This window comes from Bubalus bubalis, chromosome 18 (assembly GCF_019923935.1).
Source record: "Bubalus bubalis isolate 160015118507 breed Murrah chromosome 18, NDDB_SH_1, whole genome shotgun sequence".
Classification (NCBI taxonomy): Eukaryota; Metazoa; Chordata; class Mammalia; order Artiodactyla; family Bovidae; genus Bubalus; species Bubalus bubalis.
In genome coordinates this window covers 60,767,929-60,782,457 of record NC_059174.1, presented here as the reverse complement: position 1 = coordinate 60,782,457, position 14,529 = coordinate 60,767,929, and the positions used below count along the sequence as shown (strand labels likewise).

Below are 14,529 nucleotides of genomic sequence, written 5' to 3'. Positions count from 1 at the left end.
TAGGGAAGCCCCTAAAGTATAACTCTTGACATAATACATAGTTACCTGAGTTTCTTTCCCATGGGGCAATCTCTAGTTCTTATTGGAAATAAGTACAAGAAGGTGCTTCTTATGTGCAGGCTCATATTTTATTTCTTCCTCTATTTGTTAGTTACATCATAGTACTTTCTTTGTAAAGATTCATCTTACTACACACTTATGAAGCATGCAATTTCCTGTATGCATATTAAGCTTTAAAATGTTTACTTAAAAATTGTACAATAACAAAGTCATTGTGTCCATTGGCAATAAATACTAAATATTTATACTAAATACTTTCCACCTTCACAGTCCATAGAGGCTCAAAGAGCTCCTTGAATCAGCAGGTACCTCCAGTGTATGGAGAGGTCCACACAGCATCTATTTCCTTTGGCTAAGATGCTTCATCACTAGGGGTGTTTTAGTCCGGAGTCTGGGAGGTGGAGGCTGGTGTCTATGGCTCATTGTTCTCCTCCAAGCTGCGTTGGATCCCATATCTAAAGTATATGGCAAATCCTAGTAGAGAAATGAGACAATAAGAAGAAAAACAAAGGCTTTCCTCAGTTATGAATGCCCAGTAAGCCTCCTATTATGGCGTATGACACAGTTTAGGGAAGAGGTGGTTAGAAGAGGATTGGGTTCAGTCACTCAAGAAGCCTCTTCACCCCAGACAGTCACTCACCAATGGCATTCCAGACACCAAATAGGGTCCAGGTCCAAGTGTTCATTTGCATCATCAGATAAACGTTCAGAAAGATGCTCACCAGTGGGAGGAGAGGCAGAGCAGGGACCTGAGGGCAGAGTCAGTTCATCCCTGAACACAGCCCAGACATCTGAAAGGGAGACCCTTCCCCACATGGGCGAGACAAGTTCGTCCAATTCAGACTTTGTGTTCCATGCCTATTGAGCCTGGTGTGTAAGCACTGAGTGTGGATCAGGAAAGAGTCCACTGGTTTCAGCAACTCCCCTTTTTTCTTGGTCCAGCAAAGGATGTTTAGACCTCAAAGCACACAGACTTCATTCACTCAAGGTGGATACTTTGGGCACATAAGGTGATCTTACCCTGAATGTAAGGCGACTGGGGTCCTGGGGCTGCCTCCAGATGATGATCGTGACCCCAGTGGTGAGCAGCAGCAGCAGCACAGCCACTGTTGTGAGCACGGGGTCTCCAGAGAACACATGTCTGGGCCACTGGGCCAGGATCAGGCTCAGGATGCTCAGCAGGAGAACTTCAAGGGTCAAGGTGGAGGACAACAGGCTGGACCCAAAAGACAAAGATGTCAGGACCTCGGGTCACACCCCTCCCTGAAACCGCCGACATCAGGAAGGGCCATAATATCTCCAAGACTACTCAACTGACAAAATACACACTCTCACTCCATCCAGTCAATTTCAGAATATGAATAAAGGGAAACCCCACTGCTCACCAAGCAGGAAGGCACATCCATAGACAATCTGGGCAGATTTCTGGGTGGGGGTGGTGCTGGTAGGGAACCACAGGCTCTTTAGAATGTTTGAGGTTCCTGCTTCAGGTACAGAGTCCAAAGGACTTCCTTCAAGTACAGGCTCCATCTCGGTTTCTTCTTCCGTTTTCTCATTCTTACTTAAATTTTCTGATCTGGCTGGTACCTGAATTAGAGGTTTAAAGGCAATATTAACAGCAGCTGCTATTCACACAACATCAGATTGTCTATTCCACTTCTTTCTTCTCTTGAACAATCAAAAGGCAGCATGACACAGACCAAGATGACCTCCCCATCATCCCCATGACCCCAAGCCCCCTGATCAAGGTGTAGCGGGGTCTCACTTGAGAACAAGGACCGAGAAGGACACCATGGAGTAAGCAAGCAGGGACGCAAGCAGTGGCTGTCATGAGGTTTGCAATGTCGCTGAACTCAAAGAGTAATGCCATGATCCCTAGAATGGGGGAGCAAAAACGGTGGGGGTGGGATTAAGAAACCACTGGAACTGCACTTAAGGGAAATGGATCAAGGAAGGAGCAAGTTTTGTTTATTCACCTGCAAGGTTTCCAGAAGACATGATAGCCATGGTGGGGATTTTTGTGTGACCATAGACCCGGGCAAGTCCCCGGAAAAGGAGCCCATCCTCTGCCATTGCACAAATTAACCGAGACATGGGGAACATGTCACCCAGGAGGCTGGGAGAGAAAGTGGAGACAGGGGTGAGGACGTGGAGAAGCAGGGGAGACCAGGGCATGTGCTCCCTAGTCTACATGGAGCAAGGTTTCTTTCCCTCTTGTCTCTCAGTCCCAGGGGCTGGGATGCATGAGCATCTGACAGTAGACGGGGAGAAACCTGTGACACTGACCTGGACGTAAGAGCACAGAGGACGCCAACAGCCACGACATATCTGGCAGGGCCCCAGCCCACGTGGAGAAAAGCCTCGGGCAAGGGGCTGTGGTGATGAATCTGGTAGTAGGGCACCATGAGGGTGAGTGCCGCTGAGACAGCAAAATACACCAAAGAGCACGTGAGGAGTGAGATCAGGGAGATGGAGCACTGAGGCTTTAGGTCTCCTCTCTCTGCAAAAGGGGTAGAAGCAGCAGGTCAGGAAAACACCATGGGGTGAAAGCACAGAATTGCCTAAAGCAGGCTAACCTTCTCCCAGCCTCTGTGCCCAAGGGCAGACAAACTCTGTCCAAACCCTGATGGGACACACGGTTACCACCTTACCTGTAGTGGTAATGGCAGCAAAACCGCCAAATGCATAGAAACAGGTAGCTGCTCCTCAGATGACACCCTCAAAGTCAAAAGGCACAAGCCATCCAGCACCTGGAGGGCCCAAGCTGTGGTGGGAGAAGGAGTAAGAAAGAACGTGGGTGAGGTGGGTTCAGCCATCACTTCTGGACTCTTCCCTCAATACCACAAACTCTGGAAACCCGCTGTCTGGATCCACCAGCCTGGGTCTCTTTAGTCCCCACAAAATTCTCAGCTCTGACTCCCCTACAGACATTAATATGACCAAGGGTACCCTCCTAACCTATACAAGAATACAGCTGTGGCCAATGTGTAGTCCTGATTGGTGAGCTTCCAGTTGTGCAGGTCTCCCTTAATGAAGCCAGAGACGATGATGAAGCTGAGAACCAAAAGGTTGATGACTGTGAACACTCTGTAAACCCAGACTGACCCAGGAACTCCCAGAGTGAGTAGTACTGTAGGAGAGATGAAATATGAAACATGCACAGTAACTAAGTCCACAGAGACAGAGAGCAGCCGGGGGGTTGTGGGGGTGGGGTGGATGGACCGTGACTGCTCAGTGCATATAGGCTGTCTCTTGGGAGGAGATGAACATGTTTGAAACTCAATGCAGATGATGGCTGGACAACATTGTGAATGTACTAGCGCCCCTGAATTGTACCCATAAGATAGTTAATTTCTTTTCTTATAATTTAAAAAAATTTCATTTTATTTATATTTGGCTGTGCTGAGTCTTTGCTGTGGCATAACAGAATCTTTAGGTGTGGCGTGTGAACTCTTAGTTGCATCAGTGGGATTGTAGTTCCCTGACCAGAGGTGGAACCTTGGTCCCCTGAACTGGGAGCAAGGAGTCTTGGCCACTGGACCACCATGGAGGTTCTAATAGCCCATTTCTTATTGTGTCGATCATCTCACATAGGCAGGTCTATCAGGTCATCACTGTGGGATTTCCCTGGTGGTCCTGTGGTTGGGAGTCTGCTGGCCAATGCAGGGGACAAGGGTTCCATCCCTGGTCCAGAGACATTCCGCATGCCAAAGAAAACTAAGCCCATGTGCTGTAACTACTGACCCCGAGCTCTAGAGCCCATGCTCTGCAACATTAGAAGCCCCGCAAAAGGAAGCCTGAGTATCACAACAAATAGTAACCCATGCTCTCTGTAACTAGAGAAAACTTGTGAGCAGCAACAAAGATCTAGTACAGCCAAAAAAAAAAAAAAAAATCACATTGCACACCTCAAACTTGCTGTGCTGTATATCAGTTATATCTCAGTAAAGCTGGGGGAAATAGCAAAATGATAAATTTATGCTTTGTGAATTTCCTCTGAAAGAAAAAACAAAAATCTTTGGTCTCAGTACCAAGACTAAAATATGTCAGTCTAAGTAAATGATTTTCACCTGGGATTAAATTTTATTCCCCCAAACATTTGGCATGGTCTGGAGACATTCCAATTGTCAGAATTTGGGGAGTGGGTTTCACTGGTATCTAGTAAGCAAAGGTCGGGGACGCTACTCAGCATACAACAATGATTTTTTAAAACATCCTGAAATCACAGAACAGCCCCCCGTACCAAGGAATGAACTGGCTCAAATTGTCAAGAGGGCCAAGAGTGGGAAACGACCCTCCAGATCTTGCTTTCCTGTCTCTCATAACACAGACAGTTCTTCCAGTCCTAGTCCCCACCCCCAAGTTTTTCCTAACCTCAGCTCCTCTCCATACCCTACTCAGTCTATCTTTTTTAAAAAAATATTTTATTTAGTTAGTAATTGGCTGAGTTGGGTCTTAGCTGTGGGATCTTTTGTTGTGACCCAAACAGCAAAGTTTGGGAATCAGTGGATAAAGAATCCACCTGCAATGCAGGAAACACAGGAGACATGGGTTCACTTCCTGGTCCAGGAAGAGCCCCTGGAGAAGGATATGGCAAACCACTCCAGCGTTCCTGACTGGAGAATCCCACAGACAAAGGAGCCTATTGGGCTATACCCAAAGGGCTGGACATGACTGAGCAACTACACACACACACACACATACACACACAGATTCTCCAGTTGTAGTGTGCAGGCTAAGGACTTGGGACTAGTTGTTCTGCAGCACATGGGATCCTAGTTCCCTGACCCGGGATCAAACCTGTGTCCCCACATTGCAAGGTGGATTCTTAACCACTGGAGCACCAGGGGAGTCCCCTCATCCCATCTTATTTCTGACCCCTGACTCACCCACAAGCAGCAGCACCAGGCCCAGTGCGAAAAAGTCTGCATACGTGGCCAGCAAGTAGGGCACATGCAGAGGGAAAGTTCCCGCCAATGCCTGAGAGATGAGGTCCCCAGTGAGGCTGTCAAAGGCGTACCTCCAGGCCCTGGCTGTACACACAGTGGCTGCAGCAGCAGAAGAACGAACATTCACAGACAAAATTGAACACCTAGTAAGTGCCGATGGATGTATTTTGGAAATACAAATAGGCAAAACATAATCTCAAAGATTTTTTCCATGGGGTGGCGAGAGCAGACTGTGATGATTCACAAAATAGGTCCACTATTTAATACATTAGGAGGAGATCAGTGTTTCACAAGGGAAGAAAACAGGGAAGTTGGACCAGGAGGGCTAAAACAGGAGGGATGAAATTTTAAGTCAAGTGACAACCCCCCCAAAAAAATCACTCAAAGGCAACAGCTGAGCAAAGACTCCAATAAAATGAGGTGATGAGCCTGTGGGACACGCCTCCCTCCCACCAGTGCCCACAGTTTCTTTCCTCCTCTTTCTTAGTCCAATTATTTAAGGAAAGCAGGGGAGAGCTGAATAGAATGAAGTTGTGTGGTTTTCCAGCCACTGTTACCCACTTCCCTCAACAAGTCAGGTAACAAAGTGCCCATGAATAAGACTGCAATCCCATCTCCCAGTTTCCTGACCTTAGACCCCACACCTTTCCCCCACACATGTCGCCTGGTCCCATCACCTCACCAATTAAAAATAACAGTATGATGTTCCAGCCAACGACGAAGGCCCAGAGCTGCCCCATCGTGACGTAGCTGCAGACATACACAGAAGAGGAGCTTGGTATCTGGGTGTCAAACTCCACATAGTAGAGCCTCGACAGCAGAGAAGACAGGCCAGCCACCAAGAAGCAGACGACAATCGCTGGTCCAGCTACGTACTTGGCCACTGCACCAACCACGATGTACAGGCCGGCTCCCAGGTATCTGTCCACACCCAAGAACACCAGTTCTATGGCACTCAGATGAATCTTGAGACCATCAGACTCCTTTATGGTGTCTGCCCCTCGCCTGTGGGCCAGCTTCTGACCAAACCGGCGAACATACTGACGCAGCATCCTAGACATAGTTGAGGAGGCTACAATCTGCTGAGAAAACAAGACACAGTCATCCAGATTGCTTATCCGTCCTTGACCCTAGGAGTTAAAGTCCGTGAAGTACTGGAGTGATGAGGGGCAAGTGGTAAAAAGACACATTGGGCAAGTTCTCCATCTCTGAGCTTTGGTTTCTTCAAACATAAAGAAGCCTCTTAATGTGTTTCAAAATTACTAGAAAGATCGTTTAAAGAAAAGTGACGGGGAGCAGAATGCTGCTGCTGATAAGTCGCTTCAGTCGTGTCCAACTCTATGACCCCATAGACGTCAGCCCACCAGGCTCCCCTGTCCCTGGGATTCTCCAGGCAAGAACACTGGAGTGGGTTGCCATTTCCTTCTCCAATGCATGAAAGTGAAAAGTGAAAATGAAGTCGCTCAGTCATGTCTGACTCTTAGCGACCCCATGGACTGCAGCCTACCAGGCTCCTCCATCCATGAGATTTTCCAGGCAAGAGTACTGGAGTGGGGTGCCATTGCCTTTTCCAGGGGAGCAGAATACATCTTCTCAAATGTGCCCCTTTGACAGGTTGACTGTTTTGAGCTGAGGGCAGTGAAGACCCAGCAGACTCAGCAGAAGGTCCTTGCCTCTCCCTTAACTGCTCAAAATAAGGTAATCAGCTGGTGAAGAGTCTGCCTGCAATGTGAGAGACTTGGGTTTGATCCCTGGGTTGGGAAGATCCCCTGGAGAAGGGAAAGGCTACCAACTCCAGTATTCCGGCCTGGAGAATTCCATGGACTCTATAGTCCATGGGGTCGCAAAGAGTCGGACATGACTTAAGCAACTTTCACAAGGGACCTACAGCAGGAAGAGAGCTATCACCAAACACAACTTTTTATTTCTAAAAGGATTATCTGCATGGAGTGGCAAACATTTGTATACCAAACACTTGGGCTTTTTTGTTGTTGTCATTCAGTCACTCATTCATGTCCGACTCTTTGTGACCCCATGAACTGCAGCACACCAGGCTCTTCTGTCCTTCACTATCTCCCGGAGTTTGCTCAAATTCACAGTCATTGAGTCAAAGCTGCCATCCAACCATCTCATCCTCTGTCATCCCCTTGTCCTCCTGCCCTCAATCTTTCCCAGCATCAGAGTCTTTTCCAATGAGTCAGTTCTTCGAATCAGGAGGCCAAAGTATTGGAGCTTCAGCTTCAGCATCAGTCCTTCTGATGAATATTCAGGGTGAATTTCTTTTAGGATTAACTGGTTTGATCTCCCTGCCACCCAAGGGACTCACAAGGGTCTTCCAAGCATTTTCTCCTCCCATTTTCCTGTGGGTTCTCTTCCTCCCATTTGAAGCCCCAGATCCCTACTCCTTTCTTCTTAGCTCAAGGGAGGATATGAGCCTCAGTTGTTTGAATGTCTTGAGTCTCAGAATTTCTATGGGGCTCCCCTATGAAGCAAATTGAATCTCCTAATCTGTCTTTTTTTTTTTTTTTGGCTGCACTGGATCTTAGTTGCAGCATGCAAGATCTTTCATTGAAGCAGGTGAACTCAGTTGCAGCATACGGCGTCTATTTCCCCAACCAGGGATCGAACCCAGGCTCCCTGCAATGTGGGCACAGAGTCTTAGCCACTGGACCACCAGGGAAGTGCCTGTTTGCCTGTCTTATGTCAGTTTAATTATTAAACCAGCCAAAGAGCTTAGAAAAGGAAATTTCTGTCCCTACAGAAGCAAAACCTTCTGACACAGTGCCTGGTTCACAGCATCTGCTTAATGGGCATGATCTGAGTGGATAAGAATGATGATTTCTTGCTTTTAAGCAAAATCAACCAGTTCTGCCATTTCAAATCCAGCTCTGCTATTTATTAGCCAGCTGCTATTGCACGTGCTATATACCATCTTTGTCCTGCTTTTCTCTATACCACTGGGAAAACTGTCCTTATGATCATTATTTCCTTCTGTCCTAGATAGGGATGAAGTGACTAAGGGGCTTGGTGATCAGAAATCACAGACTCCACCTGTTTCCATGACAAAGATCCTAAAACCTGGTAGCTTCCTGTTTTGTTGCCTGCAGAGTGACATGGAATAGGGACTCTGCTTTGGGGCAGAAGGAGATGGAATTTGTAGGGAGGGCAGACTCAAGCCCAGCTCAGTCAAAGCATCACAGCAGAGTGGCCTCCCAACTAACTGCCTGGCGGGACGAGGAAGTAACCTTTACTCTGAATCAGAAATGAAAGGATTCTGTTTCCTGCTGCTTTGGGGCATGAAATATCCCCTCACTACACTGCTCTGCAGGGCTAGGCTGACCCAGTGACCACAAGTCACCATCAGGGGGCTTCCACCCCTGATACTCTGAAGCCCAAGTTTAGCATTTTGATTCAGAGCAAACATTCAAAGAGCCAGGACATTCTGATTAGAATCTTGGCTCCTCGAACACTACTGTGCCTTTGAACAAGTCATACATTTCTCTGGACCTGTGTTTTCTTCTTTCTCAAGTGCTGCTGACCAACCCCTGTGCACCGTGAGTAGGAATATAAGGTTCTCTAAAAAAAACTAAAAGTGAAATTACCACATGATTCAGCAATTCCATTGCTGGCTGTACACCCAAAAGAACTGAAAATAGGATCTCAAAGAGACACTTGTGCACCTATATTCATAGCAGCATTAATCACAATAGCTGAAAGTTGGAAGCAACTCAGATGTTCATCCTCAAAGAAATGGATAAATGTGATGAGGTCTATACATGCATCTATACATTCAGCCTTGAAAACACTGACATTTCTGATACACACTACAACATGGAGGAAACTTGAAAACATTACACTAAGTGACTTAATACAAATATTGTATGATTCCAGTTCTATGGAGTACTGAGAGCAGTCAAAATCATAGAGACGGAAAGTAGAATGGTGGGAACTTGCCTGGTGGTCCAGTGGTTAAGATGGCCTTGCAATGCAGGGGAGACTGGTCAATTCCCGGTCTGGGAACTAAGACCTCAAATGCTGTGGGGCAGCTGAGCCTTCAGACCACAACTACTGAAGCCCATGTGCTCTGGAGCCCTTGAGACACAACTACAGAGTCCTTGCGTCGCAACGAAAGATCCAGCATGACACAACTAAGACCCGGAGCAGCCATGTAAACAAATTTAAAAAAAAGAAAGTAGAATGGTGGTTCAGCAGAGGGGCTGGGGAGAAATAGGAGTTATTATAAAATGGAGACACAGTTTCAGTTTTACAAGATGAAAAGAGTTCTGGAGATCAGAACTCTTACAATGTACATAACTCCTGACATTACTGAACTGTACACTTTAAAATGGTCAAAATGGTAAATTCTCTGTTATGTGTATTTTGTCACCATTTAAAAAATTGCCACTAATGCTGAATAATATAGTCAGCTTCACAGAGTTGATGAGTGTAGCAAACCCCAAAGTAATATACTATAAATCACCATACAGTTGCCCCTCATGAATACCCAACTCCACAGAAGCTCAAGTTCCTTACAGTTGCCCCCGTATCTTCAGATGAGGCACCCACAGACATGGAAGGCAGACAGTATATAGAAGACTGAAACCAGGGGTCCACATGCCCATTCAGTGTATAAGGATAATTATTAGTATGGTTTGTACATAAGTCAAAAAAATAGGCTTAGATCGTCAGGACACAGGTCCAATTACCTCCCATCCCCTACACACACCTTTTTTTCACATACACTCCCAGCTCCCAGCTCCTGCTTTCATTGGAAAATGGGTCAGTCAAGGGCCGGGCTGACCACCCCCTACATTCTGGGATTGCAGGGGTCTCTTTGGGAGGATGTGAACTCAGCGCCCAGTCTCCTACAGAAGAGGGTGACCTGAGACTTAATGGACCTTGGAGCAGAGCCTGGAGCACTGGGTCAGTCAGGGAGGCTGAGGTTAAGCTGTGCAGGGCTGGAGCTGAGACATCTCCAAGAACTGAAGCGGGGAATCCTGAGCACAGAAGACAGTCCTCACCCCTGGGTTGTTGGGGTGGAGATGGAGCTGGGCGGGCAGGGAGCATCTGCCGTGTTGCTATCAGCCCTGACTCTTCTGTGGTTACCCTCGGGGGAGGTTCTGAGAGGTTTATTTTATTGTAGTAAAACATCCATAACATAACATTGACCATTTTAACCATCTTTAAGTGTCTGATCCAATCATATTAACTACATTCACCTTTTGTGCAACCAAACTCCAGGACTTTGTTTTCATCTGGCAAAATTTAAACTCTGTACCCATTAAGCAAAAATTCCTGTTTCATCCCTCAGTTCCTTGCAATCACCCTTCTACTTTCTGTCTCTATGAATCTGACTACACCAGGCACTACATTTCCATGGAGTCGTACAGTACTTGTCCTTTCCTGTCAGGCTCATTTCACTTAGAAGAATGTCCACAATTCCCTTCCTTTCTAATGCTGAATAAACAGTACATACCATATTCCTTGTACACACCACATTGGCTTATCCCTTCCTTGGTCAGTGGGCACTTGGGTTGCTTTCATGTTCTAGTTATTGTGAATAATGCTGCTGTGAACACGAATGTATAAATGTCTCTTCCCGAGTGTGGTTTCAATTCTTCTGGGTATATCCTCAGAGGTAGAATTGCTGGGTCATATGGTTTTAAGGTTTTTATCTGCTGGTGATGGAAAAAATGTTCACATATTGAGGTATGGAGAAGTCATTTTGGCTTATCCATGGTTCGGCCTGAACTCTGTGTGAATTAAAACAGCCTGTCAGACCCTCATAGCGCTTAACCACTAAGGTAAAGAATGTCTGTTTTGAAGATAAATATGAGTAACTCCCTTCTCACAGCGTCTGTGTTAACACTCCCTGGAAGATAAGGTTCCCTCCCCAGACACCAAGAAGCTTTTGTCTCGCTATGAACTAGGTCTGTCTCTTTTGAAACCTTGAAGGAATACACCCTGTCATGTTGATGTATGTCCTTTGCTTGGATGAGGTAGAAGACTGCGCTGGACACCACGCTTCAGCAGAGCAGTTCCTCAGAGCTCTAGGGACACTATCTCCCTTGAAGGCCACAGTTTGGCTCAAAGAAAACTCTTTCCTATTTCAGTTATGTACTTTTCATTGATCATTTCTGTGGACACTTGAACTCATTTGATCAAGGACCTTGAGAAATACGAGCTGTAAGACTTGAGATCCCACTCAACCCTGCTCCCTCCCAGTCCTCTTACACGACTCAACCCCCCACAGTCTGCACCTGACCTGAGACATCCCAGTGTAGGGACCTTCAAGCTCAGCTGTGCCCCAACCAGGAGAAGGCAGCTTAACATCTCTGATGTGAATTCAAACAACACAAGCATGGAACAAGCACCGTGCCTGCATCCAGCCTTGCACAAAGGGATGGAAGAGGATGTGACTTGGTCCACTTCTTCTAGGAGCTGTTTTCTGGGAGAGCTGAGAGTACACACGCACATACACACACACACACACACACACACACACACTTCCTAGGTGGCGCTAGTGGTGAAGAACCTGCCTGCCAATCTACCAGGGCAGGGGATGTAAGAGACAGGGTTCTATCCTTGGGTAGTGAAGATCCCCTGGAGAAGGGCATGGCAACCCACTCCAGTATTCTTGCCTGGAGAATCCCATGGACAGAGGAGGCTGGCGAGCTATAGTCCATGTGGCACACAGAGTTGGACACGACTAAAGCGACTTAGCGCACGCACACACATACACTCACACACACGCGTACACACACGCATATATTTGTGTGTGTGTGTATGTGTATGTGTGTGTGTGTGTGTGTGTGTGTGTACATAGCTGTTGTTGGCCAAAATATTGGCTTTCTCTGCCCATTGAAAAAAAATATATGGAGACAGAGTTTGGAGGTAATAGAAAGGTGGCTTTAATTCTCAATTGGCAGAGAAGGAAATAAAGTAGGTTCAGGCCTCAAGAACTGTGCCTCCCCTCCTAACTCCTAGAAGTCTAGGGGTTTTTATAAGATGAAGGCTCGCAGTCAGGAGTCAGTGAAGAGGAACCAAGATGGTAGGATCTTGTCTTCTTCCTCTTGCATTCTTTCAAAAACCATCATAGGCTGGTGTCAGTAGCCCAGTGATTGAGTCGGGAAGTTCGGTGGGTCTGCGGCCTTCTTTCTGAAACGTAACAAGGTGAAGGGAGTGTCATAAGGGTAAGCAAAGGGTAATAGGTGTGAAGTGCAGCTCCTCCAGAATCAGGGGACAGAAAAGCAAAGCCAGTTACAGACATGCAGAGTTAGGAGCAATTAAAGTTAAGAAAAAAAAAAAAAGGAATGTTTAGGCCTGCTCACTGTTTTCTTTTTTCTTCTTTGTTCTCAGGAAAGGGAAAGAGAAAAACTCACTCTGCTTTTTCCTTTTCACTGCCACATACACAGCAGTGGACTTGCTGCATCATATGGCAGTTCTATTTTTAGTTTTAAGAGACACCTCCATACAGGTTTTTTCTACAGTGGCTGCATCAATTTACACCCCTGCCAACTGTGTACATGGGTCCCGTTTTGCCCAAATCCTAGCCAACCTTTGTCATTTCTGTCCTTTTTGATGACAGCCTTTCTGACAGGTGCAAGGTGGTGTCTCTCGCGGTTTTGATTTGCATTTCCTTGATGATTAGTGCTGTTGAGCATCTTGTCACGTGTCTGTTGGCCACAGCATTTCCTCTTTGAAAAATATCTATTTAGTTCTGCTTATGTTTTAGTTGAGTTGTTTGTTTGTTTCTTTGATGTTGAGTTGTATGAGCTGTTTATATATGTTGAATATTGATGTATCATTTGCAGATTTATTTTCTCCCATTCAGCAGAAGAACTGACTCACTGAAAAAGACCCTGATGCTGGGAAAGATTGAAGGTGGGAAGAGAAGGGGACGACAGAGGATGAGGTGGTTGGATGGCATCACCGACTTGATGGACATGAGTTTGAGCAAGTTCTGGGAGTTGGTGATGGACTGGGAGGGCTGGCATGCTGCAGTCCATGGGGTCACAAAGAGTCAGACATGACTGAGTGACTGAACCGAACTGAAGTGTTAATTGCTCTGAGTCATGTCCGATTCTGCAATCCCATGGACAGTAGCCCACCAGGCTCCTCTATCCATGGAATTCTCCAGGCAAGAATACTGAAGTGGGTTGCCATGTCTTCCTCCAGGGGATCTTCCTGACCCAGGGACCAAACCCAGATCTCCCACATTGCAGGCAGATTGTGCTTTCAACCAAATAAGAGGCCAGTAGTACATGTAATGGAGAAGGCAATGGCACCCCACTCCAGTACTCTTGCCTGGAAAATCCCATGGATGGAGGAGCCTGGTAGCTGCAGTCCATGGGGTTGCTAAGAGTCGGACACAGCAAAGTGACTTCACTTCACTTTTCAGTTTCATGCATTGGAGAAGGAAATGGCAACCCACTCCAGTGTTCTTGCCTGGAGAATCCCAGGCAAGATGGAGCCTGGTGGGCTGCCGTCTATGGGGTCGCACAGAGTCAGACACGACTGAAGCGACTTAGCAGCAGCAGCAGCAGTACATGTAAGTGCTTCCCAGGTGGCACTAGTGGTAAAGAACATGCCTGCCAATGCAGGAGACATAGAGATGTGGGTTCCATCCTTGAGTTGGGAAGATCCCCTGGAGGAAGACAGGGAACCCGCTTCAGCATTCTTGCCTGGAGAATTCCATGGACACAGTCCATGGGGTCACAAAGAGTCTGAGATGACAGAACGGCTAACACTTTCACTTTCTTTTCGGGGAACAAAGATACCATATGCCATGGAGCAACTGGATGGGAGAGCCACAACTACTGAGTCCAAGTGCCATAGCTACACTCCATGCACTGAAAGGAAAGATCCCATATGATGAATGAAGATCCTGTGTGCTGCAACTAGGACCCAAAGCAGCCAAATAAAAAAATGAAAAGAAAAAAAAAAACCCACAATAGCACAGCCTTGTGGTGTGATAGGGGCAGGATTCTGCCCTGCCCATTTGAGATATATACAATGATACTTTTGAGCTATGTTGCAGATATTGAACCCCCCAGCCAGCTGAAAAAAGTTAACTGTACACTACCCATGAACACATAGACCCCAGACCAGTTGGAATCAGAAAGTTGATGATGCTGATTCCCAGTGACCTCACACCAACCCATCAGAAGAATGTCTATTAGCTCATCATGTTCTCCTCTTTGAACAATTATTATAAACCTCCTCCTACCCTTCCATGTCAGGACACATGGTTTTGAGGGCATTAGCCTGCTTTTGCCCCCTTGGCTCTATCTCCACTATTCAGTTTGGTACTTGGTTACAAAGGCTGGATTTTGGCTACCCTATCACATTGTATAGCTACCCAAGGCAATCTAATAACTTGTAGTGTTTCTTGACCTCCTTCACTCTACTTCCATTGTTCCAACAAACAGTCCTATACGTCATTATTACCAACTTTTTGAATGTCCATACTCTAAATTTCAGCATTCTATTCTGCAGCAACAACTTTTTATCTTGTCTT

The 14,529-nt window shown here is 46.5% G+C and overlaps 1 pseudogene; it reads right to left on the bottom strand.

Annotated features, from left to right (window-relative positions):
- Nucleotides 1-472: 472 nt before the first annotated feature.
- LOC102415845 lies at nucleotides 473-6,070 on the bottom strand (annotated as a pseudogene).
- Between the last annotated feature and the right edge of the window lie 8,459 nt (nucleotides 6,071-14,529).